The following is a 27,899-nucleotide window of genomic DNA, read 5'->3' as shown; positions in this document are numbered from 1 at the left end:
TCACCCTGAGAGATGGTCCCTAATGGGTATCACTAAGGTGCGACCAAGCATCCCCGGCGGTCTGGGGGGCCGTTGTGAAGATGAGGCAAGCTAATGCCAGAGTTGCCGAGTGTGGTCCCTGACTGGAGTAGGCACCGAGGCGAGAATTATCGAGCCCGCTGACCCTGGTCCACGACCCTGCCGCGTCGGGAATCGAACCCTGGTCCCGGGCCGTCCTCTGCTTACGGGTCTGCTGCCTCTAACCAGTGAGCCACACCACTCCACAAATATATGCAAATCAGTCTGACCCTGTGCCTCATGGGAACAGTCCGGCCCGAATTGCCAAGCCATGTCTTCCTCTGGACCGGAAACAAGCATCCTGGGACCGGTTTCGGATTCATAATCCTCATCAGCCAGGCTATCTTGAATCCAGTGGCCAAGTGAACAAGGGACTCACGTCTGAGCATACCCTGCCACACTTAGGGCAAACAAAGCGATACAAAAGGGGATGATGGACGGAGCGCTTGAACCAATCAAACACTCACCCCCAGTCAACTGATCTGGGTTTAATCCATCACCATTCTTTAGTTCACTCAGCCACCCCAGTTCAGACATGGCTATATGCAAATCAGTCTGACCCTGTGCCTCATGGGAACAGTCCGGCCCGAACTGCCAAGCCATGTCTTCCCTGGACCGGAAACAAGCATCCTGGGACCGGTTTCGGATTCATAATCCTCATCAGCCAGGCTATCTTGAATCCAGTGGCCAAGTGAACAAGGGACTCACGTCTGAGCATACCCTGCCACACTTAGGGCGAACAAAGCGATACAAAAGGGGATGATGGACGGAGCGCTTGAACCAATCAAACACTCACCCCCAGTCAACTGATCTGGGTTTAATCCATCACCATTCTTTAGTTCACTCAGCCACCCCAGTTCAGATATGGCTATATGCAAATCAGTCTGACCCTGTGCCTCATGGGAACAGTCCGGCCCGAACTGCCAAGCCAGGTCTACCCTGGACCGGAAACAAGCATCCTGGTACCGGTTTCGGATTCATTATCCTCATCAGCCAGGCTATCTTGAATCCAGTGGCCAAGTGAACAAGGGACTCACGTCTGAGCATACCCTGCCACACTTAGGGCGAACAAAGCGATACAAAAGGGGATGATGGACGGAGCGCTTGAACCAATCAAACACTCACCCCAGTCAACTGATCTGGGTTTAATCCATCACCATTCTTTAGTTCACTCAGCCACCCCAGTTCAGACATGGCTATATGCAAATCAGTCTGACCCTGTGCCTCATGGGAACAGTCTGGCCCGAACTGCCAAGCCATGTCTTCCCTGGACCGGAAACAAGCATCCTGGGACCGGTTTCGGATTCATAATCCTCATCAGCCAGACTATATTGAATCCAGTGGCCAAGTGAACAAGGGACTCACATCTGAGCATACCCTGCCACACTTAGGGCGAACAAAGCGATACAAAAGGGGATGATGGACGGAGCGCTTGAACCAATCAAACACTCACCCCCAGTCAACTGATCTGGGTTTAATCCATCACCATTCTTTAGTTCACTCAGCCACCCCAGTTCAGACATGGCTATATGCAAATCAGTCTGACCCTGTGCCTCATGGGAACAGTCCGGCCCGAACTGCCAAGCCATGTCTTCCCTGGACCGGAAACAAGCATCCTGGGACCGGTTTCGGATTCATAATCCTCATCAGCCAGGCTATCTTGAATCCAGTGGCCAAGTGAACAAGGGACTCACGTCTGAGCATACCCTTCCACACTTAGGGCAAACAAAGCGATACAAAAGGGGATGACGGACGGAGCGCTTGAACCAATCAAACACTCACCCCCAGTCAACTGATCTGGGTTTAATCCATCACCATTCTTTAGTTCACTCAGCCACCCCAGTTCAGACATGGCTATATGCAAATCAGTCTGACCCTGTGCCTCATGGGAACAGTCCGGCCCGAACTGCCAAGCCATGTCTTCCCTGGACCGGAAACAAGCATCCTGGGACCGGTTTCGGATTCATAATCCTCATCAGCCAGGCTATCTTGAATCGAGTGGCCAAGTGAACAAGGGACTCACGTCTGAGCATACCCTGCCACACTTAGGGCGAACAAAGCGATACAAAAGGGGATGATGGACGGAGCGCTTGAACCAATCAAACACTCACCCCCAGTCAACTGATCTGGGTTTAATCCATCACCATTCTTTAGTTCACTCAGCCACCCCAGTTCAGATATGGCTATATGCAAATCAGTCTGACCCTGTGCCTCATGGGAACAGTCCGGCCCGAACTGCCAAGCCAGGTCTACCCTGGACCGGAAACAAGCATCCTGGTACCGGTTTCGGATTCATTATCCTCATCAGCCAGGCTATCTTGAATCCAGTGGCCAAGTGAACAAGGGACTCACGTCTGAGCATACCCTGCCACACTTAGGGCGAACAAAGCGATACAAAAGGGGATGATGGACGGAGCGCTTGAACCAATCAAACACTCACCCCCAGTCAACTGATCTGGGTTTAATCCATCACAATTCTTTAGTTCACTCAGCCCCCCCAGTTCAGACATGGCTATATGCAAATCAGTCTGACCCTGTGCCTCATGGGAACAGTCCGGCCCGAACTGCCAAGCCATGTCTTCCCTGGACCGGAAACAAGCATCCTGGGACCGGTTTCGGATTCATAATCCTCATCAGCCAGGCTATCTTGAATCCAGTGGCCAAGTGAACAAGGGACTCACGTCTGAGCATACCCTGCCACACTTAGGGCGAACAAAGCGATACAAAAGGGGATGATGGACGGAGCGCTTGAACCAATCAAACACTCACCCCAGTCAACTGATCTGGGTTTAATCCATCACCATTCTTTAGTTCACTCAGCCACCCCAGTTCAGACATGGCTATATGCAAATCAGTCTGACCCTGTGCCTCATGGGAACAGTCTGGCCCGAACTGCCAAGCCATGTCTTCCCTGGACCGGAAACAAGCATCCTGGGACCGGTTTCGGATTCATAATCCTCATCAGCCAGACTATATTGAATCCAGTGGCCAAGTGAACAAGGGACTCACATCTGAGCATACCCTGCCACACTTAGGGCGAACAAAGCGATACAAAAGGGGATGATGGACGGAGCGCTTGAACCAATCAAACACTCACCCCCAGTCAACTGATCTGGGTTTAATCCATCACCATTCTTTAGTTCACTCAGCCACCCCAGTTCAGACATGGTTATATGCAAATCAGTCTGACCCTGTGCCTCATGGGAACAGTCCGGCCCGAACTGCCAAGCCATGTCTTCCCTGGACCGGAAACAAGCATCCTGGGACCGGTTTCGGATTCATAATCCTCATCAGCCAGGCTATCTTGAATCCAGTGGCCAAGTGAACAAGGGACTGACGTCTGAGCATACCCTGCCACACTTAGGGCGAACAAAGCGATACAAAAGGGGATGATGGACGGAGCGCTTGAACCAATCAAACACTCACCCCCAGTCAACTGATCTGGGTTTAATCCATCACCATTCTTTAGTTCACTCAGCCACCCCAGTTCAGACATGGCTATATGCAAATCAGTCTGACCCTGTGCCTCATGGGAACAGTCCGGCCCGAACTGCCAAGCCATGTCTTCCCTGGACCGGAAACAAGCATCCTGTGACCGGTTTCGGATTCATAATCCTCATCAGCCAGGCTATCTTAAATCCAGTGGCCAAGTGAACAAGGGACTCACGTCTGAGCATACCCTGCCACACTTAGGGCGAACAAAGCAATACAAAAGGGGATGATGGACGGAGCGCTTGAACCAATCAAACACTCACCCCCAGTCAACTGATCTGGGTTTAATCCATCACCATTCTTTAGTTCACTCAGCCACCCCAGTTCAGACATGGCTATATGCAAATCAGTCTGACCCTGTGCCTCATGGGAACAGTCCGGCCCGAACTGCCAAGCCATGTCTTCCCTGGACCGGAAACAAGCATCCTGGGACCGGTTTCGGATTCATAATCCTCATCAGCCAGGCTATCTTGAATCCAGTGGCCAAGTGAACAAGGGACTCACGTCTGAGCATACCCTGCCACACTTAGGGCGAACAAAGCGATACAAATGGGGATGATGGACGGAGCACTTGAACCAATCAAACACTCACCCCAAGTCAACTGATCTGGGTGTAATCCATCACCATTCTTTAGTTCACTCAGCCACCCCAGTTCAGACATTGCTATATGCAAATCAGTCTGACCCTGTGCCTCATGGGAACAGTCCGGCCCGAACTGCCAAGCCATGTCTTCCCTGGACCGGAAACAAGCATCCTGGGACCGGTTTCGGATTCATAATCCTCATCAGCCAGGCTATCTTGAATCCAGTGGCCAAGTGAACAAGGGACTCACGTCTGAGCATACCCTGCCACACTTAGGGCTAACAAAGCGATACAAAAGGGGATGATGGACGGAGCGCTTGAACCAATCAAACACTCACCCCCAGTCAACTGATCTGGGTTTAATCCATCACCATTCTTAAGTTCACTCAGCCACCCCAGTTCAGACATGGCTATATGCAAATCAGTCTGACCCTGTGCCTCATGGGAACAGTCCGGCCTGAACTGCCAAGCCATGTCTTCCCTGGACCGGAAACAAGCATCCTGGGACCGGTTTCGGATTCATAATCCTCATCAGCCAGACTATATTGAATCCAGTGGCCAAGTGAACAAGGGACTCACATCTGAGCATACCCTGCCACACTTAGGGCGAACAAAGCGATACAAAAGGGGATGATGGACGGAGCGCTTGAACCAATCAAACACTCACCCCCAGTCAACTGATCTGGGTTTAATCCATCACCATTCTTTAGTTCACTCAGCCACCCCAGTTCAGACATGGCTATATGCAAATCAGTCTGACCCTGTGCCTCATGGGAACAGTCCGGCCCGAACTGCCAACCCATGTCTTCCCTGGACCAGAAACAAGCATCCTGGGACCGGTTTCGGATTCATAATCCTCATCAGCCAGGCTATCTTGAATCCAGTGGCCAAGAGAACAAGGGACTCACGTCTGAGCATACCCTGCCACACTTAGGGCGAACAAAGCGATACAAAAGGGGATGATGGACGGAGCGCTTGAACAAATCAAACACTCACCCCCAGTCAACTGATCTGGGTTTAATCCATCACCATTCTTTAGTTCACTCAGCCACCCCAGTTCAGACATGGCTATATGCAAATCAGTATGACCCTGTGCCTCATGGGAACAGTCCGGCCCGAACTGCCAAGCCATGTCTTCCCTGGACCGGAAACAAGCATCCTGGGACCGGTTTCGGATTCATAATCCTCATCAGCCAGGCTATCTTGAATCCAGTGGCCAAGTGAACAAGGGACTCACGTCTGAGCATACCCTGCCACACTTAGGGCGAACAAAGCGATACAAAAGGGGATGATGGACGGAGCGCTTGAACCAATCAAACACTCACCCCAGTCAACTGATCTGGGTTTAATCCATCACCATTCTTTAGTTCACTCAGCCACCCCAGTTCAGACATGGCTATATGCAAATCAGTCTGACCCTGTGCCTCATGGGAACAGTCCGGCCCGAACTGCCAAGCCATGTCTTCCCTGGACCGGAAACAAGCATCCTGCGACCGGTTTCGGATTCATAATCCTCATCAGCCAGACTATATTGAATCCAGTGGCCAAGTGAACAAGGGACTCACATCTGAGCATACCCTGCCACACTTAGGGCGAACAAAGCGATACAAAAGGGGATGATGGACGGAGCGCTTGAACCAATCAAACACTCACCCCCAGTCAACTGATCTGGGTTTAATCCATCACCATTCTTTAGTTCACTCAGCCATCCCAGTTCAGACAAGGCTATATGCAAATCAGTCTGACCCTGTGCCTCATGGGAACAGTCCGGCCCGAACTGCCAAGCCATGTCTTCCCTGGACCGGAAACAAGCATCCTGGGACCGGTTTCGGATTCATAATCCTCATCAGCCAGGCTATCTTGAATCCAGTGGCCAAATGAACAAGGGACTCATGTCTGAGCATACCCTGCCACACTTAGGGCGAACAAAGCAATACAAAAGGGGATGATGGACGGAGCGCTTGAACCAATCAAACACTCACCCCCAGTCAACTGATCTGGGTTTAATCCATCACCATTCTTTAGTTCACTCAGCCACCCCAGTTCAGACATGGCTATAATTGTGGGTTTATATAGCGCTAGAATCAACTCCCGGAGGAGTATCTCCACGCTTCGACCGCTGGGGAACCCGTCCTGGCTCACCCTGAGAGATGGTCCCTAATGGGTATCACTAAGGTGCGACCAAGCATCCCCGGCGGTCTGGGGGGCCGTTGTGAAGATGAGGCAAGCTAATGCCAGAGTTGCCGAGTGTGGTCCCTGACTGGAGTAGGCACCGAGGCGAGAATTATCGAGCCCGCTGACCCTGGTCCACGACCCTGCCGCGTCGGGAATCGAACCCTGGTCCCGGGCCGTCCTCTGCTTACGGGTCTGCTGCCTCTAACCAGTGAGCCACACCACTCCACAAATATATGCAAATCAGTCTGACCCTGTGCCTCATGGGAACAGTCCGGCCCGAATTGCCAAGCCATGTCTTCCTCTGGACCGGAAACAAGCATCCTGGGACCGGTTTCGGATTCATAATCCTCATCAGCCAGGCTATCTTGAATCCAGTGGCCAAGTGAACAAGGGACTCACGTCTGAGCATACCCTGCCACACTTAGGGCAAACAAAGCGATACAAAAGGGGATGATGGACGGAGCGCTTGAACCAATCAAACACTCACCCCCAGTCAACTGATCTGGGTTTAATCCATCACCATTCTTTAGTTCACTCAGCCACCCCAGTTCAGACATGGCTATATGCAAATCAGTCTGACCCTGTGCCTCATGGGAACAGTCCGGCCCGAACTGCCAAGCCATGTCTTCCCTGGACCGGAAACAAGCATCCTGGGACCGGTTTCGGATTCATAATCCTCATCAGCCAGGCTATCTTGAATCCAGTGGCCAAGTGAACAAGGGACTCACGTCTGAGCATACCCTGCCACACTTAGGGCGAACAAAGCGATACAAAAGGGGATGATGGACGGAGCGCTTGAACCAATCAAACACTCACCCCCAGTCAACTGATCTGGGTTTAATCCATCACCATTCTTTAGTTCACTCAGCCACCCCAGTTCAGATATGGCTATATGCAAATCAGTCTGACCCTGTGCCTCATGGGAACAGTCCGGCCCGAACTGCCAAGCCAGGTCTACCCTGGACCGGAAACAAGCATCCTGGTACCGGTTTCGGATTCATTATCCTCATCAGCCAGGCTATCTTGAATCCAGTGGCCAAGTGAACAAGGGACTCACGTCTGAGCATACCCTGCCACACTTAGGGCGAACAAAGCGATACAAAAGGGGATGATGGACGGAGCGCTTGAACCAATCAAACACTCACCCCAGTCAACTGATCTGGGTTTAATCCATCACCATTCTTTAGTTCACTCAGCCACCCCAGTTCAGACATGGCTATATGCAAATCAGTCTGACCCTGTGCCTCATGGGAACAGTCTGGCCCGAACTGCCAAGCCATGTCTTCCCTGGACCGGAAACAAGCATCCTGGGACCGGTTTCGGATTCATAATCCTCATCAGCCAGACTATATTGAATCCAGTGGCCAAGTGAACAAGGGACTCACATCTGAGCATACCCTGCCACACTTAGGGCGAACAAAGCGATACAAAAGGGGATGATGGACGGAGCGCTTGAACCAATCAAACACTCACCCCCAGTCAACTGATCTGGGTTTAATCCATCACCATTCTTTAGTTCACTCAGCCACCCCAGTTCAGACATGGCTATATGCAAATCAGTCTGACCCTGTGCCTCATGGGAACAGTCCGGCCCGAACTGCCAAGCCATGTCTTCCCTGGACCGGAAACAAGCATCCTGGGACCGGTTTCGGATTCATAATCCTCATCAGCCAGGCTATCTTGAATCCAGTGGCCAAGTGAACAAGGGACTCACGTCTGAGCATACCCTTCCACACTTAGGGCAAACAAAGCGATACAAAAGGGGATGACGGACGGAGCGCTTGAACCAATCAAACACTCACCCCCAGTCAACTGATCTGGGTTTAATCCATCACCATTCTTTAGTTCACTCAGCCACCCCAGTTCAGACATGGCTATATGCAAATCAGTCTGACCCTGTGCCTCATGGGAACAGTCCGGCCCGAACTGCCAAGCCATGTCTTCCCTGGACCGGAAACAAGCATCCTGGGACCGGTTTCGGATTCATAATCCTCATCAGCCAGGCTATCTTGAATCGAGTGGCCAAGTGAACAAGGGACTCACGTCTGAGCATACCCTGCCACACTTAGGGCGAACAAAGCGATACAAAAGGGGATGATGGACGGAGCGCTTGAACCAATCAAACACTCACCCCCAGTCAACTGATCTGGGTTTAATCCATCACCATTCTTTAGTTCACTCAGCCACCCCAGTTCAGATATGGCTATATGCAAATCAGTCTGACCCTGTGCCTCATGGGAACAGTCCGGCCCGAACTGCCAAGCCAGGTCTACCCTGGACCGGAAACAAGCATCCTGGTACCGGTTTCGGATTCATTATCCTCATCAGCCAGGCTATCTTGAATCCAGTGGCCAAGTGAACAAGGGACTCACGTCTGAGCATACCCTGCCACACTTAGGGCGAACAAAGCGATACAAAAGGGGATGATGGACGGAGCGCTTGAACCAATCAAACACTCACCCCCAGTCAACTGATCTGGGTTTAATCCATCACAATTCTTTAGTTCACTCAGCCCCCCCAGTTCAGACATGGCTATATGCAAATCAGTCTGACCCTGTGCCTCATGGGAACAGTCCGGCCCGAACTGCCAAGCCATGTCTTCCCTGGACCGGAAACAAGCATCCTGGGACCGGTTTCGGATTCATAATCCTCATCAGCCAGGCTATCTTGAATCCAGTGGCCAAGTGAACAAGGGACTCACGTCTGAGCATACCCTGCCACACTTAGGGCGAACAAAGCGATACAAAAGGGGATGATGGACGGAGCGCTTGAACCAATCAAACACTCACCCCAGTCAACTGATCTGGGTTTAATCCATCACCATTCTTTAGTTCACTCAGCCACCCCAGTTCAGACATGGCTATATGCAAATCAGTCTGACCCTGTGCCTCATGGGAACAGTCTGGCCCGAACTGCCAAGCCATGTCTTCCCTGGACCGGAAACAAGCATCCTGGGACCGGTTTCGGATTCATAATCCTCATCAGCCAGACTATATTGAATCCAGTGGCCAAGTGAACAAGGGACTCACATCTGAGCATACCCTGCCACACTTAGGGCGAACAAAGCGATACAAAAGGGGATGATGGACGGAGCGCTTGAACCAATCAAACACTCACCCCCAGTCAACTGATCTGGGTTTAATCCATCACCATTCTTTAGTTCACTCAGCCACCCCAGTTCAGACATGGCTATATGCAAATCAGTCTGACCCTGTGCCTCATGGGAACAGTCCGGCCCGAACTGCCAAGCCATGTCTTCCCTGGACCGGAAACAAGCATCCTGGGACCGGTTTCGGATTCATAATCCTCATCAGCCAGGCTATCTTGAATCCAGTGGCCAAGTGAACAAGGGACTGACGTCTGAGCATACCCTGCCACACTTAGGGCGAACAAAGCGATACAAAAGGGGATGATGGACGGAGCGCTTGAACCAATCAAACACTCACCCCCAGTCAACTGATCTGGGTTTAATCCATCACCATTCTTTAGTTCACTCAGCCACCCCAGTTCAGACATGGCTATATGCAAATCAGTCTGACCCTGTGCCTCATGGGAACAGTCCGGCCCGAACTGCCAAGCCATGTCTTCCCTGGACCGGAAACAAGCATCCTGTGACCGGTTTCGGATTCATAATCCTCATCAGCCAGGCTATCTTAAATCCAGTGGCCAAGTGAACAAGGGACTCACGTCTGAGCATACCCTGCCACACTTAGGGCGAACAAAGCAATACAAAAGGGGATGATGGACGGAGCGCTTGAACCAATCAAACACTCACCCCCAGTCAACTGATCTGGGTTTAATCCATCACCATTCTTTAGTTCACTCAGCCACCCCAGTTCAGACATGGCTATATGCAAATCAGTCTGACCCTGTGCCTCATGGGAACAGTCCGGCCCGAACTGCCAAGCCATGTCTTCCCTGGACCGGAAACAAGCATCCTGGGACCGGTTTCGGATTCATAATCCTCATCAGCCAGGCTATCTTGAATCCAGTGGCCAAGTGAACAAGGGACTCACGTCTGAGCATACCCTGCCACACTTAGGGCGAACAAAGCGATACAAATGGGGATGATGGACGGAGCACTTGAACCAATCAAACACTCACCCCAAGTCAACTGATCTGGGTGTAATCCATCACCATTCTTTAGTTCACTCAGCCACCCCAGTTCAGACATTGCTATATGCAAATCAGTCTGACCCTGTGCCTCATGGGAACAGTCCGGCCCGAACTGCCAAGCCATGTCTTCCCTGGACCGGAAACAAGCATCCTGGGACCGGTTTCGGATTCATAATCCTCATCAGCCAGGCTATCTTGAATCCAGTGGCCAAGTGAACAAGGGACTCACGTCTGAGCATACCCTGCCACACTTAGGGCTAACAAAGCGATACAAAAGGGGATGATGGACGGAGCGCTTGAACCAATCAAACACTCACCCCCAGTCAACTGATCTGGGTTTAATCCATCACCATTCTTAAGTTCACTCAGCCACCCCAGTTCAGACATGGCTATATGCAAATCAGTCTGACCCTGTGCCTCATGGGAACAGTCCGGCCTGAACTGCCAAGCCATGTCTTCCCTGGACCGGAAACAAGCATCCTGGGACCGGTTTCGGATTCATAATCCTCATCAGCCAGGCTATCTTGAATCCAGTGGACAAGTGAACAAGGGACTCACGTCTGAGCATACCCTGCCACACTTAGGGCGAACAAAGCGATACAAAAGGGGATGATGGACGGAGCGCTTGAACCAATCAAACACTCACCCCAGTCAACTGATCTGGGTTTAATCCATCACCATTCTTTAGTTCACTCAGCCACCCCAGTTCAGACATGGCTATATGCAAATCAGTCTGACCCTTTGCCTCATGGGAACAGTCCGGCCCAAACTGCCAAGCCATGTCTTCCCTGGACCGGAAACAAGCATCCTGAGGCCGGTTTCGGATTCATAATCCTCATCAGCCAGACTATATTGAATCCAGTGGCCAAGTTAACAAGGGACTCACATCTAGGCATACCCTGCCACACTTAGGGCGAACAAAGCGATACAAAAGGGGATGATGGACGGAGCGCTTGAACCAATCAAACACTCACCCCCAGTCAACTGATCTGGGTTTAATCCATCACCATTCTTTAGTTCACTCAGCCACCCCAGTTCAGACATGGCTATATGCAAATCAGTCTGACCCTGTGCCTCATGGGAACAGTCCGGCCCGAACTGCCAAGCCATGTCTTCCCTGGACCGGAAACAAGCATCCTGGGACCGGTTTCGGATTCATAATCCTCATCAGCCAGGCTATCTTGAATCCAGTGGCCAAGTGAACAAGGGACTCTTGTCTGAGCATACCTTGCCACACTTAGGGCGAACAAAGCAATACAAAAGGGGATGATGGACGGAGCGCTTGAACCAATCAAACACTCACCCCCAGTAAACTGATCTGGGTTTAATCCATCACCATTCTTTAGTTCACTCAGCCACCCCAGTTCAGACATGGCTATATGCAAATCAGTCTGACCCTGTGCCTCATGGGAACAGTCCGGCCCGTACTGCCAAGCCATGTCTTCCCTGGACCGGAAACAAGCATCCTGGGACCGGTTTCGGATTCATAATCCTCATAAGCCAGGCTATCTTGAATCCAGTGGCCAAGTGAACAAGGGACACACGTCTGAGCATACCCTGCCACACTTAGGGCGAACAAAGCGATACAAAAGGGGATGATGGACAGAGCGCTTGAACCAATCAAACACTCACCCCTAGTCAACTGATCTGGGTTTAATCCATCACCATTCTTTAGTTCACTCAGCCACCCCATTTCAGACATTGCTATATGCAAATCAGTCTGACCCTGTGCCTCATGGGTACAGTCCGGCCCGGACTGCCAAGCCATGTCTTCCCTGGACCAGAAACAAGCATCCTGGGACCGGTTTCGGATTCATAATCCTCATCAGCCAGGCTATCTTGAATCCAGTGGCCAAGTGAACAAGGGACTCACGTCTGAGCATACCCTGCCACACTTAGGGCGAACAAAGCAATACAAAAGGGGATGATGGACGGAGCGCTTGAACCAATCAAACACTCATCCCCAGTCAACTGATCTGGGTTTAATCCATCACCATTCTTTAGTTCACTCAGCCACCCCACTTCAGACATGGCTATATGCAAATCAGTCTGACCCTGTGCCTCATGGGAACAGTCCGGCCCGAACTGCCAAGCCATGTCTTCCCTGGACCGGAAACAAGCATCCTGGGACCGGTTTCGGATTCATAATCCTCATCAGCCAGGCTATCTTGAATCCAGTGGCCAAGTGAACAAGGGACTCACGTCTGAGCATACCCTGCCACACTTAGGGCGAACAAAGCGATACAAAAGGGGATGATGGACGGAGCGCTTGAACCAATCAAACACTCACCCCAGTCAACTGATCTGGGTTTAATCCATCACCATTCTTTAGTTCACTCAGCCACCCCAGTTCAGACATGGCTATATGCAAATCAGTCTGACCCTGTGCCTCATGGGAACAGTCCGGCCCGAACTGCCAAGCCATGTCTTCCCTGGACCGGAAACAAGCATCCTGGGACCGGTTTCGGATTCATAATCCTCATCAGCCAGGCTATCTTGAATCCAGTGGCCAAGTGAACAAGGGACTCACGTCTGAGCATACCCTGCCACACTTAGGGCGAACAAAGCGATACAAAAGGGGATGATGGACGGAGCGCTTGAACCAATCAAACACTCACCCCCAGTCAACTGATCTGGGTTTAATCCATCACCATTCTTTAGTTCACTCAGCCACCCCAGTTCAGACATTGCTATATGCAAATCAGTCTGACCCTGTGCCTCATGGGAACAGTCCGGCCCGAACTGCCAAGCCATGTCTTCCCTGGACCGGAAACAAGCATCCTGGGACTGGTTTCGGATTCATAATCCTCATCAGCCAGGCTATCTTGAATCCAGTGGCCAAGTGAACAAGGGACTCACGTCTGAGCATACCCTGCCACACTTAGGGCGAACAAAGCGATACAAAAGGGGATGATGGACGGAGCGCTTGAACCAATCAAACACTCACCCCCAGTCAACTGATCTGGGTTTAATCCATCACCATTCTTTAGTTCACTCAGCCACCCCAGTTCAGACATGGCTATATGCAAATCAGTCTGACCCTGTGCCTCATGGGAACAGTCCGGCCCGTACTGCCAAGCCATGTCTTCCCTGGACCGGAAACAAGCATCCTGGGACCGGTTTCAGATTCATAATCCTCATCAGCCAGGCTATCTTGAATCCAGTGGCCAAGTGAACAAGGGACTCACGTCTGAGCATACCCTGCCACACTTAGGGCGAACAAAGCGATACAAAAGGGGATGATGGACAGAGCGCTTGAACCAATCAAACACTCACCCCCAGTCAACTGATCTGGGTTTAATCCATCACCATTCTTTAGTTCACTCAGCCACCCCAGTTCGGACATTGCTATATGCAAATCAGTCTGACCCTGTGCCTCATGGGTACAGTCCGGCCCGGACTGCCAAGCCATGTCTTCCCTGGACCAGAAACAAGCATCCTGGGACCGGTTTCGGATTCATAATCCTCATCAGCCAGGCTATCTTGAATCCAGTGGCCAAGTGAACAAGGGACTCACGTCTGAGCATACCCTGCCACACTTAGGGCGAACAAAGCAATACAAAAGGGGATGATGGACGGAGCGCTTGAACCAATCAAACACTCATCCCCAGTCAACTGATCTGGGTTTAATCCATCACCATTCTTTAGTTCACTCAGCCACCCCAGTTCAGACATGGCTATATGCAAATCAGTCTGACCCTGTGCCTCATGGGAACAGTCCGGCCCGAACTGCCAAGCCATGTCTTCCCTGGACCGGAAACAAGCATCCTGGGACCGGTTTCGGATTCATAATCCTCATCAGCCAGGCTATCTTGAATGCAGTGGCCAAGTGAACAAGGGACTCACGTCTGAGCATACCCTGCAACACTTAGGGCGAACAAAGCGATACAAAAGGGGATGATGGACGGAGCGCTTGAACCAATCAAACACTCACCTCAGTCAACTGATCTGGGTTTAATCCATCACCATTCTTTAGTTCACTCAGCCACCCCAGTTCAGACATGGCTATATGCAAATCAGTCTGACCCTGTGCCTCATGGGAACAGTCCGGCCCGAACTGCCAAGCCATGTCTTCCCTGGACCGGAAACAAGCATCCTGGGACCGGTTTCGGATTGATAATCCTCATCAGCCAGACTATATTGAATCCAGTGGCCAAGTGAACAAGGGACTCACATCTGAGCATACCCTGCCACACTTAGAACGAACAAAGCGATACAAAAGGGGATGATGGACGGAGCGCTTGAACAAATCAAACACTCACCCCCAGTCAACTGATCTGGGTTTAATCCATCACCATTCTTTAGTTCACTCAGCCACCCCAGTTCAGACATGGCTATATGCAAATCAGTCTGACCCTGTGCCTCATGGGAACAGTCCGGCCCGAACTGCCAAGCCATGTCTTCCCTGGACCGGAAACAAGCATCCTGGGACCGGTTTCGGATTCATAATCCTCATCAGCCAGGCTATCTTGAATCCAGTGGCCAAGTGAACAAGGGACTCACGTCTGAGCATACCCTGCCACACTTAGGGCGAACAAAGCGATACGAAAGGGGATGATGGACGGAGCGCTTGAACCAATCAAACACTCACCCCAGTCAACTGATCTGGGTTTAATCCATCACCATTCTTTGGTTCACTCAGCCACCCCAGTTCAGACATGGCTATATGCAAATCAGTCTGACCCTGTGCCTCATGGGAACAGTCCGGCCCGAACTGCCAAGCCATGTCTTCCCTGGACCGGAAACAAGCATCCTGGGACCGGTTTCGGATTCATAATCCTCATCAGCCAGACTATATTGAATCCAGTGGCCAAGTGAACAAGGGACTCACATCTGAGCATACCCTGCCACACTTAGGGCGAACAAAGCGATACAAAAGGGGATGATGGACGGAGCGCTTGAACCAATCAAACACTCACCCCAGTCAACTGATCTGGGTTTAATCCATCACCATTCTTTAGTTCACTCAGCCACCCCAGTTCAGACATTGCTATATGCAAATCAGTCTGACCCTGTGCCTCATGGGTACAGTCCGGCCCGAACTGCCAAGCCATGTCTTCCCTGGACCAGAAACAAGCATCCTGGGACCGGTTTCGGATTCATAATCCTCATCAGCCAGGCTATCTTGAATCCAGTGGCCAAGTGAACAAGGGACTCACGTCTGAGCATACCCTGCCACACTTAGGGCGAACAAAGCAATACAAAAGGGGATGATGGACGGAGCGCTTGAACCAATCAAACACTCATCCCCAGTCAACTGATCTGGGTTTAATCCATCACCATTCTTTAGTTCACTCAGCCACCCCAGTTCAGACATGGCTATATGCAAATCAGTCTGACCCTGTGCCTCATGGGAACAGTCCGGCCCGAACTGCCAAGCCATGTCTTCCCTGGACCGGAAACAAGCATCCTGGGACCGGTTTCGGATTCATAATCCTCATCAGCAGGCTATCTTGAATCTAGTGGCCAAGTGAACAAGGGACTCACGTCTGAGCATACCCTGCCACACTTAGGGTGAACAAAGCGATACAAAAGGGGATGATGGACGGAGCGCTTGAACCAATCAAACACTCACCCCAGTCAACTGATCTGGGTTTAATCCATCACCATTCTTTAGTTCACTCAGCCACCCCAGTTCAGACATGGCTATATGCAAATCAGTCTGACCCTGTGCCTCATGGGAACAGTCCGGCCCGAACTGCCAAGCCATGTCTTCCCTGGACCGGAAACAAGCATCCTGGGACCGGTTTCGGATTCATAATCCTCATCAGCCAGACTATATTGAATCCAGTGGCCAAGTGAACAAGGGACTCACATCTGAGCATACCCTGCCACACTTAGGGCGAACAAAGCGATACAAAAGGGGATGATGGACGGAGCGCTTGAACCAATCAAACACTCACCCCCAGTCAACTGATCTGGGTTTAATTCATCACCATTCTTTAGTTCACTCAGCCACCCCAGTTCAGACATGGCTATATGCAAATCAGTCTGACCCTGTGCCTCATGGGAACAGTCCGGCCCGAACTGCCAACCCATGTCTTCCCTGGACCGGAAACAAGCATCCTGGGACCGGTTTCGGATTCATAATCCTCATCAGCCAGGCTATCTTGAATCCAGTGGCCAAGAGAACAAGGGACTCACGTCTGAGCATACCCTGCCACACTTAGGGCGAACAAAGCGATACAAAAGGGGATGATGGACGGAGCGCTTGAACAAATCAAACACTCACCCCCAGTCAACTGATCTGGGTTTAATCCATCACCATTCTTTAGTTCACTCAGCCACCCCAGTTCAGACATGGCTATATGCAAATCAGTCTGACCCTGTGCCTCACGGGAACAGTCCGGCCCGAACTGCCAAGCCATGTCTTCCCTGGACCGGAAACAAGCATCCTGGGACCGGTTTCGGATTCATAATCCTCATCAGCCAGGCTATCTTGAATCCAGTGGCCAAGTGAACAAGGGACTCACGTCTGAGCATACCCTGCCACACTTAGGGCGAACAAAGCGATACAAAAGGGGATGATGGACGGAGCGCTTGAACCAATCAAACACTCACCCCAGTCAACTGATCTGGGTTTAATCCATCACCATTCTTTAGTTCACTCAGCCACCCCAGTTCAGACATGGCTATATGCAAATCAGTCTGACCCTGTGCCTCATGGGAACAGTCCGGCCCGAACTGCCAAGCCATGTCTTCCCTGGACCGGAAACAAGCATCCTGGGACCGGTTTCGGATTCATAATCCTCATCAGCCAGACTATATTGAATCCAGTGGCCAAGTGAACAAGGGACTCACATCTGAGCATACCCTGCCACACTTAGGGCGAACAAAGCGATACAAAAGGGGATGATGGACGGAGCGCTTGAACCAATCAAACACTCACCCCCAGTCAACTGATCTGGGTTTAATCCATCACCATTCTTTAGTTCACTCAGCCACCCCAGTTCAGACAAGGCTATATGCAAATCAGTCTGACCCTGTGCCTCATGGGAACAGTCCGGCCCGAACTGCCAAGCCATGTCTTCCCTGGACCGGAAACAAGCATCCTGGGACCGGTTTCGGATTCATAATCCTCATCAGCCAGACTATATTGAATCCAGTGGCCAAGTGAACAAGGGACTCACATCTGAGCATACCCTGCCACACTTAGGGCGAACAAAGCGATACAAAAGGGGATGATGGACGGAGCGCTTGAACCAATCAAACACTCACCCCAGTCAACTGATCTGGGTTTAATCCATCACCATTCTTTAGTTCACTCAGCCACCCCAGTATAGACATTGCTATATGCAAATCAGTCTGACCCTGTGCCTCATGGGTACAGTCCGGCCCGAACTGCCAAGCCATGTCTTCCCTGGACCAGAAACAAGCATCCTGGGACCGGTTTCGGATTCATAATCCTCATCAGCCAGGCTATCTTGAATCCAGTGGCCAAGTGAACAAGGGACTCACGCATGAGCATACCCTGCCACACTTAGGGCGAACAAAGCAATACAAAAGGGGATGATGGACGGAGCGCTTGAACCAATCAAACACTCATCCCCAGTCAACTGATCTGGGTTTAATCCATCACCATTCTTTAGTTCACTCAGCCACCCCATTTCAGACATGGCTATATGCAAATCAGTCTGACCCTGTGCCTCATGGGAACAGTCCGGCCCGAACTGCCAAGCCATGTCTTCCCTGGACCGGAAACAAGCATCCTGGGACCGGTTTCGGATTCATAATCCTCATCAGCAGGCTATCTTGAATCTAGTGGCCAAGTGAACAAGGGACTCACGTCTGAGCATACCCTGCCACACTTAGGGCGAACAAAGCGATACAAAAGGGGATGATGGACGGAGCGCTTGAACCAATCAAACACTCACCCCAGTCAACTGATCTGGGTTTAATCCATCACCATTCTTTAGTTCACTCAGCCACCCCAGTTCAGACATGGCTATATGCAAATCAGTCTGACCCTGTGCCTCATGGGAACAGTCCGGCCCGAACTGCCAAGCCATGTCTTCCCTGGACCGGAAACAAGCATCCTGGGACCGGTTTCGGATTCATAATCCTCATCAGCCAGACTATATTGAATCCAGTGGCCAAGTGAACAAGGGACTCACATCTGAGCATACCCTGCCACACTTAGGGCGAACAAAGCGATACAAAAGGGGATGATGGACGGAGCGCTTGAACCAATCAAACACTCACCCCCAGTCAACTGATCTGGGTTTAATCCATCACCATTCTTTAGTTCACTCAGCCACCCCAGTTCAGACATGGCTATATGCAAATCAGTCTGACCCTGTGCCTCATGGGAACATTCCGGCCCGAACTGCCAACCCATGTCTTCCCTGGACCGGAAACAAGCATCCTGGGACCGGTTTCGGATTCATAATCCTCATCAGCCAGGCTATCTTGAATCCAGTGGCCAAGAGAACAAGGGACTCACGTCTGAGCATACCCTGCCACACTTAGGGCGAACAAAGCGATACAAAAGGGGATGATGGACGGAGCGCTTGAACAAATCAAACACTCACCCCCAGTCAACTGATCTGGGTTTAATCCATCACCATTCTTTAGTTCACTCAGCCACCCCAGTTCAGACATGGCTATATGCAAATCAGTCTGACCCTGTGCCTCATGGGAACAGTCCGGCCCGAACTGCCAAGCCATGTCTTCCCTGGACCGGAAACAAGCATCCTGGGACCGGTTTCGGATTCATAATCCTCATCAGCCAGGCTATCTTGAATCCAGTGGCCAAATGAACAAGGGACTCACGTCTGAGCATACCCTGCCACACTTAGGGCGAACAAAGCGATACAAAAGGGGATGATGGACGGAGCGCTTGAACCAATCAAACACTCACCCCAGTCAACTGATCTGGGTTTAATCCATCACCATTCTTTAGTTCACTCAGCCACCCCAGTTCAGACATGGCTATATGCAAATCAGTCTGACCCTGTGCCTCATGGGAACAGTCCGGCCCGAACTGCCAAGCCATGTCTTCCCCGGACCGGAAACAAGCATCCTGGGACCGGTTTCGGATTCATAATCCTCATCAGCCAGACTATATTGAATCCAGTGGCCAAGTGAACAAGGGACTCACATCTGAGCATACCCTGCCACACTTAGGGCGAACAAAGCGATACAAAATGGGATGATGGACGGAGCGCTTGAACCAATCAAACACTCACCCCCAGTCAACTGATCTGGGTTTAATCCATCACCATTCTTTAGTTCACTCAGCCACCCCAGTTCAGACACGGCTATATGCAAATCAGTCTGACCCTGTGCCTCATGGGAACAGTCCGGCCCGAACTGCCAAGCCATGTCTTCCCTGGACCGGAAACAAGCATCCTGGGACCGGTTTCGGATTCATAATCCTCATCAGCCAGGCTATCTTGAATCCAGTGGCCAAGTGAACAAGGGACTCACGTCTGAGCATACCCTGCCACACTTAGGGCGAACAAAGCAATACAAAAGGGGATGATGGACGGAGCGCTTGAACCAATCAAACACTCACCCCCAGTCAACTGATCTGGGTTTAATCCATCACCATTCTTTAGTTCACTCAGCCACCCCAGTTCAGACATGGCTATATGCAAATCAGTCTGACCCTGTGCCTCATGGGAACAGTCCGGTCCGAACTGCCAAGCCATGTCTTCCCTGGACCGGAAACAAGCATCCTGGGACCGGTTTCGGATTCATAATCCTCATAAGCCAGGCTATCTTGAATCCAGTGGCCAAGTGAACAAGGGACTCACGTCTGAGCATACCCTGCCACACTTAGGGCGAACAAAGCGATACAAAAGGGGATGATGGACAGAGCGCTTGAACCAATCAAACACTCACACCCAGTCAACTGATCTGGGTTTAATCCATCACCATTCTTTAGTTCACTCAGCCACCCCAGTTCAGACATGGCTATATGCAAATCAGTCTGACCCTGTGCCTCATGGGAACAGTCCGGACCGAACTGCCAAGCCATGTCTTCCCTGGACCGGAAACAAGCATCCTGGGACCGGTTTCGGATTCATAATCCTCATAAGCCAGGCTATCTTGAATCCAGTGGCCAAGTGAACAAGGGACTCACGTCTGAGCATACCCTGCCACACTTAGGGCGAACAAAGCGATACAAAAGGGGATGATGGACAGAGCGCTTGAACCAATCAAACACTCATCCCCAGTCAACTGATCTGGGTTTAATCCATCACCATTCTTTAGTTCACTCAGCCACCCCAGTTCAGACATGGCTATATGCAAATCAGTCTGACCCTGTGCCTCATGGGAACAGTCCGGCCCGAATTGCCAAGCCATGTCTTCCTCTGGACCGGAAACAAGCATCCCGGGACCGGTTTCGGATTCATAATCCTCATCAGCCAGGCTATCTTGAATCCAGTGGCCAAGTGAACAAGGGACTCATGTCTGAGCATACCCTGCCACACTTAGGGCAAACAAAGCGATACAAAAGGGGATGATGGACGGAGCGCTTGAACCAATCAAACACTCACCCCAGTCAACTGATCTGGGTTTAATCCATCACCATTCTTTAGTTCACTCAGCCACCCCAGTTCAGACATGGCTATATGCAAATCAGTCTGACCCTGTGCCTCATGGGAACAGTCCGGCCCGAACTGCCAAGCCATGTCTTCCCTGGACCGGAAACAAGCATCCTGGGACCGGTTTCGGATTCATAATCCTCATCAGCCAGACTATATTGAATCCAGTGGCCAAGTGAACAAGGGACTCACATCTGAGCATACCCTGCCACACTTAGGGCGAACAAAGCGATACAAAAGGGGATGATGGACGGAGCGCTTGAACCAATCAAACACTCACCCCCAGTCAACTGATCTGGGTTTAATCCATCACCATTCTTTAGTTCACTCAGCCACCCCAGTTCAGACATGGCTATATGCAAATCAGTCTGACCCTGTGCCTCATGGGAACAGTCCGGCCCGAACTGCCAACCCATGTCTTCCCTGGACCGGAAACAAGCATCCTGGGACCGGTTTCGGATTCATAATCCTCATCAGCCAGGCTATCTTGAATCCAGTGGCCAAGAGAACAAGGGACTCACGTCTGAGCATACCCTGCCACACTTAGGGCGAACAAAGCGATACAAAAGGGGATGATGGACGGAGCGCTTGAACAAATCAAACACTCACCCCCAGTCAACTGATCTGGGTTTAATCCATCACCATTCTTTAGTTCACTCAGCCACCCCAGTTCAGACATGGCTATATGCAAATCAGTCTGACCCTGTGCCTCATGGGAACAGTCCGGCCCGAACTGCCAAGCCATGTCTTCCCTGGACCGGAAACAAGCATCCTGGGACCGGTTTCGGATTCATAATCCTCATCAGCCAGGCTATCTTGAATCCAGTGGCCAAGTGAACAAGGGACTCACGTCTGAGCATACCCTGCCACACTTAGGGCGAACAAAGCGATACAAAAGGGGATGATGGACGGAGCGCTTGAACCAATCAAACACTCACCCCAGTCAACTGATCTGGGTTTAATCCATCACCATTCTTTAGTTCACTCAGCCACCCCAGTTCAGACATGGCTATATGCAAATCAGTCTGACCCTGTGCCTCATGGGAACAGTCCGGCCCGAACTGCCAAGCCATGTCTTCCCTGGACCGGAAACAAGCATCCTGGGACCGGTTTCGGATTCATAATCCTCATCAGCCAGACTATATTGAATCCAGTGGCCAAGTGAACAAGGGACTCACATCTGAGCATACCCTGCCACACTTAGGGCGAACAAAGCGATACAAAAGGGGATGATGGACGGAGCGCTTGAACCAATCAAACACTCACCCCCAGTCAACTGATCTGGGTTTAATCCATCACCATTCTTTAGTTCACTCAGCCACCCCAGTTCAGACACGGCTATATGCAAATCAGTCTGACCCTGTGCCTCATGGGAACAGTCCGGCCCGAACTGCCAAGCCATGTCTTCCCTGGACCGGAAACAAGCATCCTGGGACCGGTTTCGGATTCATAATCCTCATCAGCCAGGCTATCTTGAATCCAGTGGCCAAGTGAACAAGGGACTCACGTCTGAGCATACCCTGCCACACTTAGGGCGAACAAAGCAATACAAAAGGGGATGATGGACGGAGCGCTTGAACCAATCAAACACTCACCCCCAGTCAACTGATCTGGGTTTAATCCATCACCATTCTTTAGTTCACTCAGCCACCCCAGTTCAGACATGGCTATATGCAAATCAGTCTGACCCTGTGCCTCATGGGAACAGTCCGGTCCGAACTGCCAAGCCATGTCTTCCCTGGACCGGAAACAAGCATCCTGGGACCGGTTTCGGATTCATAATCCTCATAAGCCAGGCTATCTTGAATCCAGTGGCCAAGTGAACAAGGGACACACATCTGAGCATACCCTGCCACACTTAGGGCGAACAAAGCGATACAAAAGGGGATGATGGACAGAGCGCTTGAACCAATCAAACACTCACCCCTAGTCAACTGATCTGGGTTTAATCCATCACCATTCTTTAGTTCACTCAGCCACCCCATTTCAGACATTGCTATATGCAAATCAGTCTGACCCTGTGCCTCATGGGTACAGTCCGGCCCGGACTGCCAAGCCATGTCTTCCCTGGACCAGAAACAAGCATCCTGGGACCGGTTTCGGATTCATAATCCTCATCAGCCAGGCTATCTTGAATCCAGTGGCCAAGTGAACAAGGGACTCACGTCTGAGCATACCCTGCCACACTTAGGGCGAACAAAGCAATACAAAAGGGGATGATGGACGGAGCGCTTGAACCAATCAAACACTCATCCCCAGTCAACTGATCTGGGTTTAATCCATCACCATTCTTTAGTTCACTCAGCCACCCCACTTCAGACATGGCTATATGCAAATCAGTCTGACCCTGTGCCTCATGGGAACAGTCCGGCCCGAACTGCCAAGCCATGTCTTCCCTGGACCGGAAACAAGCATCCTGGGACCGGTTTCGGATTCATAATCCTCATCAGCCAGGCTATCTTGAATCCAGTGGCCAAGTGAACAAGGGACTCACGTCTGAGCATACCCTGCCACACTTAGGGCGAACAAAGCGATACAAAAGGGGATGATGGACGGAGCGCTTGAACCAATCAAACACTCACCCCAGTCAACTGATCTGGGTTTAATCCATCACCATTCTTTAGTTCACTCAGCCACCCCAGTTCAGACATGGCTATATGCAAATCAGTCTGACCCTGTGCCTCATGGGAACAGTCCGGCCCGAACTGCCAAGCCATGTCTTCCCTGGACCGGAAACAAGCATCCTGGGACCGGTTTCGGATTCATAATCCTCATCAGCCAGGCTATCTTGAATCCAGTGGCCAAGTGAACAAGGGACTCACGTCTGAGCATACCCTGCCACACTTAGGGCGAACAAAGCGATACAAAAGGGGATGATGGACGGAGCGCTTGAACCAATCAAACACTCACCCCCAGTCAACTGATCTGGGTTTAATCCATCACCATTCTTTAGTTCACTCAGCCACCCCAGTTCAGACATTGCTATATGCAAATCAGTCTGACCCTGTGCCTCATGGGAACAGTCCGGCCCGAACTGCCAAGCCATGTCTTCCCTGGACCGGAAACAAGCATCCTGGGACTGGTTTCGGATTCATAATCCTCATCAGCCAGGCTATCTTGAATCCAGTGGCCAAGTGAACAAGGGACTCACGTCTGAGCATACCCTGCCACACTTAGGGCGAACAAAGCGATACAAAAGGGGATGATGGACGGAGCGCTTGAACCAATCAAACACTCACCCCCAGTCAACTGATCTGGGTTTAATCCATCACCATTCTTTAGTTCACTCAGCCACCCCAGTTCAGACATGGCTATATGCAAATCAGTCTGACCCTGTGCCTCATGGGAACAGTCCGGCCCGTACTGCCAAGCCATGTCTTCCCTGGACCGGAAACAAGCATCCTGGGACCGGTTTCAGATTCATAATCCTCATCAGCCAGGCTATCTTGAATCCAGTGGCCAAGTGAACAAGGGACTCACGTCTGAGCATACCCTGCCACACTTAGGGCGAACAAAGCGATACAAAAGGGGATGATGGACAGAGCGCTTGAACCAATCAAACACTCACCCCCAGTCAACTGATCTGGGTTTAATCCATCACCATTCTTTAGTTCACTCAGCCACCCCAGTTCGGACATTGCTATATGCAAATCAGTCTGACCCTGTGCCTCATGGGTACAGTCCGGCCCGGACTGCCAAGCCATGTCTTCCCTGGACCAGAAACAAGCATCCTGGGACCGGTTTCGGATTCATAATCCTCATCAGCCAGGCTATCTTGAATCCAGTGGCCAAGTGAACAAGGGACTCACGTCTGAGCATACCCTGCCACACTTAGGGCGAACAAAGCAATACAAAAGGGGATGATGGACGGAGCGCTTGAACCAATCAAACACTCATCCCCAGTCAACTGATCTGGGTTTAATCCATCACCATTCTTTAGTTCACTCAGCCACCCCAGTTCAGACATGGCTATATGCAAATCAGTCTGACCCTGTGCCTCATGGGAACAGTCCGGCCCGAACTGCCAAGCCATGTCTTCCCTGGACCGGAAACAAGCATCCTGGGACCGGTTTCGGATTCATAATCCTCATCAGCCAGGCTATCTTGAATGCAGTGGCCAAGTGAACAAGGGACTCACGTCTGAGCATACCCTGCAACACTTAGGGCGAACAAAGCGATACAAAAGGGGATGATGGACGGAGCGCTTGAACCAATCAAACACTCACCTCAGTCAACTGATCTGGGTTTAATCCATCACCATTCTTTAGTTCACTCAGCCACCCCAGTTCAGACATGGCTATATGCAAATCAGTCTGACCCTGTGCCTCATGGGAACAGTCCGGCCCGAACTGCCAAGCCATGTCTTCCCTGGACCGGAAACAAGCATCCTGGGACCGGTTTCGGATTGATAATCCTCATCAGCCAGACTATATTGAATCCAGTGGCCAAGTGAACAAGGGACTCACATCTGAGCATACCCTGCCACACTTAGAACGAACAAAGCGATACAAAAGGGGATGATGGACGGAGCGCTTGAACAAATCAAACACTCACCCCCAGTCAACTGATCTGGGTTTAATCCATCACCATTCTTTAGTTCACTCAGCCACCCCAGTTCAGACATGGCTATATGCAAATCAGTCTGACCCTGTGCCTCATGGGAACAGTCCGGCCCGAACTGCCAAGCCATGTCTTCCCTGGACCGGAAACAAGCATCCTGGGACCGGTTTCGGATTCATAATCCTCATCAGCCAGGCTATCTTGAATCCAGTGGCCAAGTGAACAAGGGACTCACGTCTGAGCATACCCTGCCACACTTAGGGCGAACAAAGCGATACGAAAGGGGATGATGGACGGAGCGCTTGAACCAATCAAACACTCACCCCAGTCAACTGATCTGGGTTTAATCCATCACCATTCTTTGGTTCACTCAGCCACCCCAGTTCAGACATGGCTATATGCAAATCAGTCTGACCCTGTGCCTCATGGGAACAGTCCGGCCCGAACTGCCAAGCCATGTCTTCCCTGGACCGGAAACAAGCATCCTGGGACCGGTTTCGGATTCATAATCCTCATCAGCCAGACTATATTGAATCCAGTGGCCAAGTGAACAAGGGACTCACATCTGAGCATACCCTGCCACACTTAGGGCGAACAAAGCGATACAAAAGGGGATGATGGACGGAGCGCTTGAACCAATCAAACACTCACCCCAGTCAACTGATCTGGGTTTAATCCATCACCATTCTTTAGTTCACTCAGCCACCCCAGTTCAGACATTGCTATATGCAAATCAGTCTGACCCTGTGCCTCATGGGTACAGTCCGGCCCGAACTGCCAAGCCATGTCTTCCCTGGACCAGAAACAAGCATCCTGGGACCGGTTTCGGATTCATAATCCTCATCAGCCAGGCTATCTTGAATCCAGTGGCCAAGTGAACAAGGGACTCACGTCTGAGCATACCCTGCCACACTTAGGGCGAACAAAGCAATACAAAAGGGGATGATGGACGGAGCGCTTGAACCAATCAAACACTCATCCCCAGTCAACTGATCTGGGTTTAATCCATCACCATTCTTTAGTTCACTCAGCCACCCCAGTTCAGACATGGCTATATGCAAATCAGTCTGACCCTGTGCCTCATGGGAACAGTCCGGCCCGAACTGCCAAGCCATGTCTTCCCTGGACCGGAAACAAGCATCCTGGGACCGGTTTCGGATTCATAATCCTCATCAGCAGGCTATCTTGAATCTAGTGGCCAAGTGAACAAGGGACTCACGTCTGAGCATACCCTGCCACACTTAGGGTGAACAAAGCGATACAAAAGGGGATGATGGACGGAGCGCTTGAACCAATCAAACACTCACCCCAGTCAACTGATCTGGGTTTAATCCATCACCATTCTTTAGTTCACTCAGCCACCCCAGTTCAGACATGGCTATATGCAAATCAGTCTGACCCTGTGCCTCATGGGAACAGTCCGGCCCGAACTGCCAAGCCATGTCTTCCCTGGACCGGAAACAAGCATCCTGGGACCGGTTTCGGATTCATAATCCTCATCAGCCAGACTATATTGAATCCAGTGGCCAAGTGAACAAGGGACTCACATCTGAGCATACCCTGCCACACTTAGGGCGAACAAAGCGATACAAAAGGGGATGATGGACGGAGCGCTTGAACCAATCAAACACTCACCCCCAGTCAACTGATCTGGGTTTAATTCATCACCATTCTTTAGTTCACTCAGCCACCCCAGTTCAGACATGGCTATATGCAAATCAGTCTGACCCTGTGCCTCATGGGAACAGTCCGGCCCGAACTGCCAACCCATGTCTTCCCTGGACCGGAAACAAGCATCCTGGGACCGGTTTCGGATTCATAATCCTCATCAGCCAGGCTATCTTGAATCCAGTGGCCAAGAGAACAAGGGACTCACGTCTGAGCATACCCTGCCACACTTAGGGCGAACAAAGCGATACAAAAGGGGATGATGGACGGAGCGCTTGAACAAATCAAACACTCACCCCCAGTCAACTGATCTGGGTTTAATCCATCACCATTCTTTAGTTCACTCAGCCACCCCAGTTCAGACATGGCTATATGCAAATCAGTCTGACCCTGTGCCTCACGGGAACAGTCCGGCCCGAACTGCCAAGCCATGTCTTCCCTGGACCGGAAACAAGCATCCTGGGACCGGTTTCGGATTCATAATCCTCATCAGCCAGGCTATCTTGAATCCAGTGGCCAAGTGAACAAGGGACTCACGTCTGAGCATACCCTGCCACACTTAGGGCGAACAAAGCGATACAAAAGGGGATGATGGACGGAGCGCTTGAACCAATCAAACACTCACCCCAGTCAACTGATCTGGGTTTAATCCATCACCATTCTTTAGTTCACTCAGCCACCCCAGTTCAGACATG

The sequence above is a fragment of the Lissotriton helveticus genome, chromosome 4_1 (genome assembly GCF_964261635.1).
Source record: "Lissotriton helveticus chromosome 4_1, aLisHel1.1, whole genome shotgun sequence".
In the NCBI taxonomy this organism is placed as follows: Eukaryota; Metazoa; Chordata; class Amphibia; order Caudata; family Salamandridae; genus Lissotriton; species Lissotriton helveticus.
Note: the sequence above shows the minus strand (reverse complement) of the source record.